This window comes from Apteryx rowi, unplaced genomic scaffold (genome assembly GCF_003343035.1).
Source record: "Apteryx rowi isolate R43461 unplaced genomic scaffold, aptRow1 scaffold_363, whole genome shotgun sequence".
NCBI classification, from domain to species: domain Eukaryota; kingdom Metazoa; phylum Chordata; class Aves; order Apterygiformes; family Apterygidae; genus Apteryx; species Apteryx rowi.
In genome coordinates this window covers 787,267-791,742 of record NW_020450119.1, presented here as the reverse complement: position 1 = coordinate 791,742, position 4,476 = coordinate 787,267, and positions in this window count along the sequence as shown.

Sequence of the window (4,476 nt, the reverse complement as noted above, 5' to 3'; positions counted from 1 at the left end):
AAACATTTATCATAGCTGTGAAGACAAACTACTTATGAGTTAGCCAGCAGCTCTTCCTTGCTCTGCTTAGTTCATCTCCTTGGAAAGGGATGACACTCCCCATTACTTCCCATCTTCACCTTAAATATCCTAGCACTTACCTTTCTTGCTGAAATATGGTCTTACACAAGCAGCTCTGAACTTTCCCTTTCCATAAGTCTGGTCTTCTGCACACAATGACCTGCTACCCAGCTACTCTTTGTTGTACCTTATCACTGTGCTTTTTCCTCTGATTATTTCAGATATCCCACACCTCTAAACCTGTAACTTAAGCAAGTCACAGAGTAATAACACACATGAGAGAGTGCAGTTATTTTGCCTTCTGTCCCAGGATTTGTTTAAAATAAGGGACTAACTCTAGGAGACATTCAGATTTTAAATGAGGAAGTAATTGACTCCCAGTGGATAAGTAACTGTAGGAAAAAGCTCTTTAAAATGCAGCTAGTGGAAGCAGCCAACAGACTCAGCAGTTTATGCAGTAGTGTCTGGGCTCTGCTTAAAACTTCTGAGACCTTTGTAGGAGGTTGTGGGGGGCTTTCTGGGGACCTTCTGAGGGACTAGAGGGTACTTGCTGCTGACAGGTAAGGAGAGCTAGGTAAGGACAGCTACAGGAGGCCTTATCTTCTCCTGGGAAGCTCTAGCAAGGTGTAGCTGCTGCTAATGAGCTCTGCTGGTTGCCCCTGACCAGAGGGAGGTGGGGCCCTTGATCCAGGTGGCCCTTGATTAGGGCAGGTCAAGCAGCCTGGGAGTCAGTGCTAGGGAGAGGCCTATATAAGAGCCAGCCCTAGAGTGCAGCTCTCAGAGCACAGCTGACAGATGCAGCAGTTTGTAAAGCAGGGTGCAAAGAAGGGGTCCTTGTCTCTGTTCAGATCAGCATACACATCCTCAGGTATGGTTGTGACATGCTGCAGGGCATGTTCCCTAGGAGCTGTTGGAGTTGCTGTCCCTGCCATGTSAGAGGCTCCCACCCAGACAGACCTCCTGATGGAGGATGCAGCTGGGCAGGCTTCAGGCTGCAGGGAGCACCTGCGGCCTCCCTGTGAGGCTGGGGCTGACAGTCATCTTTCCTGCAGAAGGTGTGCTGCTGTTGAAGAGCTATGTTGCCAGGTAGAGGAGTTATGGGAGGAAGTCAGCAGGCTGTGTACTATCAGAGATGAGTGAGAGAGAGGATAGTCTCAGAGAACCTACAGCTTCAAAACCCCTGACCCTCAACTGCAGTGGAGGTGCAGGTGGAGTCTGTGTCTTGGGGGACAGTAAGTGATAACTCCAAGGAAGGCAAAGGCTCCAGCCTTCAGCTGGTGACTTTTTGTGACAGGAGAAAGGCTCCTGCTCCTCCTGAAGGCTTGCAGCTGCTTGACAGGTTCTCTGCCCTCGAAGCTGAGGAGGACTTGGGTGTTTTGACTGAAGCATCTGGGCTGATGGACCCAGAGCCACGCAGGAACACCCAGAGGAAGCAGTGAGTGATAGCAGCAGGTGACTTCCTGTTGCAGGGGACAGAGGCACCCACCTGCAGCCCTGACTCTGTCTAGAGAGGTTTGCTGCTTGCTGGGGGCTTGGATCCGGATGCTGTGGAGAGATTGCTGAAGGTTGTCTGTCCCTCTGACTATTACCCCCTGCTGCTCTTCCATGTGGGCACCAATGATACCACCAAGGGCAACTTGGGAAGTATCAGATGTGATTATAGAGCTCTGAGGACAGTGGTCAGGGGTGTGGGGGTCCAGGTTGTTTCCTCCTTGATCGTGCCAGTGAGGAGGAAGGATATGAGGAGGAGTGGAGGGATACTACGAGTCAACAACTGACTGTGCAGCTGGTGTCAGCAGCAGGGTTTCAGTTTCTGTGACCAGGGGACCCTGTTTGAAGATTGACATCTGCTTGGGAGACATGGGATCCACCTCACTAAGTGGGGCACAACCATCTTTGCCAACAGGCTGGCCAATGYGGTAAGGAGGGCTTTGAACTAGCAAAGATGGGAGAAGAGGAGAGTTATAGGGACTACACAAACAAAACAGGGCTTAAGTGGGGGTACCTCAAGCATTGCATGCAGGCAAATAAGTGCCTAAAAGACACCACTCTTGCACTCCTTCTTGGAAATTAGCATGCTTGGATGCCTCTTTAAAATGCCTTTACACAAATGCATGCAGAATTGGGAATAAACTGGAGGAATCAGAGATCTGTGTGCAGTTGCAGGGCTATGATCTTATTCCAGTTATGGAGACATGGTGGGATAGCTCGTATGACTTGAATGCTCCAGTGGATGGCTATGGGCTCTTTAGGAAGGATGGGCAAGGTGGAGGAGTTGCCCTTTATGTGAGAGAGCAGCGGGAATGCATGGAGCTCTGCTTAGGAGTGGGTGATGGGCCGACTGAGAGCTTATGGGGCAGACTAATGTGGGTGATATTTGTGGGCATTTGCTACAGGCCACCTCATCAGAAAGAAGTAGTAGATGAGGCCTTCTACAGACAGCTGGAAGTAGCCGTATATTTGCAGGCCCTGGGGGACTCTTATGACCCCAGTATCTGCTGGCAGGACAACACAGCAAGGCACAAGCAATCGGGGAGGTTTCTGGAGAACCTTGATGATAACTTTCTGATACAGGTGATAGAGGATCCAATGAGTAGAGGTGTGCTGCTGGACCTCATTCTTACAAGCAAAGAAGGGTGGCTGGAGATGTGAAGGCTGGGGGCAACCTTGGCTGCAGTATCCATGAGATAGTGGAGTTCAGGATCTTGTGAGGAGGGAGTAGGTGAAAAGCAATCCTGGACTTCAGGAGAGCAAGTTTTGGCCTCTTCAGGGACCTGTTTGGAAGAATCCCCTGGGATAGGACCCTAGAGGGAAGACAGGTCCAAGAAAGCTGCCTGATATTCAAGGATTGTCTCCTCCAAGCTCAAGAACAGTCCATCCCAATGATCAAGAAGTCAAGCAAAAGGGGTGGGAGACCTGCATGGATGAACAAGGAGTTCCTGGCAAAACTCAAACACAAGAAGGAAGTATAGAGAAGGTGGCAGCAGGGACAGGTAACCTGGGAGGAATATAGGGATGTTGTCCCAGTATACAGGCATGGGGCTAGGAAGGCCAAGGCCCATTGGGGGTTTAATCTGGCAAGGGAGCTCAAGGACAAAAAGATGGGCTTCTATGAGTACATCAGTAGTAAAAGGAAGACTAGGGAAAATGTGGGCCGGCTGCTGAGTCGGGCAGGGGCCCTCATGACAAAGGATACAGAAAACAGATACTGAATGCCTTCTTCATCTCAGTCTTTACTGGTAAGACCAGGCCTCAGGAATCCCAGGACCTGCAGACCATGGAGGAAGGATGACTTCCCCTTGGTGGAAGATGACTGGATTAGGAATCACTTAAGCAAACTGGACATACACAAGTCTATGGGCCCTGATGGCATAAACCTGTGAGTGCTGAGGGAGCTGGCCAATGTCATTGCAAGTCCACTCTCAATCATCTTTGAAATTGGGAGAGGTGCCTGAGGACTGGAAGAAAGCAAATGTCAATCCAGCCTTCTAAGAGGGCAAGAAGGAKTACCTGGTGGCCTACAGGCCAGTTGGCCTCCCCTTGATCCCTGGAGAGGTGGTGGAGCAGCTCATCCTGGACACCATTTCCAGACACATGAAGGATAAGAAGGTGAGCCGGAGTAGTGAGCATGGGTTCACAAAGGGGAAATCATGCTTAAACAACCTGAGAACCTTCTATGATGGATGCCTGGCTTGGAGGATGAGGGGAGAGCAGTGAATGTTGTCTACCTTGACTTCAGGAAGGCTTTTGACACTGTCTCCTGTAACATCCTCATAGGCAAGCTCAGGAAGCGCAGGCTGGATGAACAGAGCCACTGAGGTGGCTTGAAAATTAGCTGTATGGCAGAGCTCAGAGGGGTTGGAGGCCTGTAGCTAGCAGTGTCCTCCAGGGGTCAATACAGGGTCTAGTATTATTGTGTTCATCAGTGACCTGGATGATGGGACAGAGTGTGCTCTCAGCAGGTTTGCAGATGATCCAAAACTAGGAGGAGTAGCTGATACCCCAGAGGGCTGTGCTGCCATTCTGAGGGACCTAGACAGGCTGGAGAGAGGGGCAGAGGGGAACCTCCTGAAGTTGAATAAAAGGAAGTGCAGAGTCCTGCACCTGGGGAGGAATAACCCTAGGCACCAGGACAGGCTGGGGGCTGACCTGCTGGAGAGCAGCTCTGCAGAGAAGCACCTGGGAGTCCTGGTGGCCAACAAGTGGAACATGAGCCAGCCATGTGCCCTTATGACAAAAAAGGTCAATGGTATCCTGGGCTGCATTAGGTGGAGCGTTGCCAGCAGGTTGAAGGAGGTGATCCTTCCCCTCTGCTCAGCTGTGGGGAGGCCACATCTGGGGTGCTGCATCCAGTTCTGGGCTCTCCAGTAGAAGAGAGATACAGAGCTACTGGAACAAGTCCAGTGAAGGGCTCCT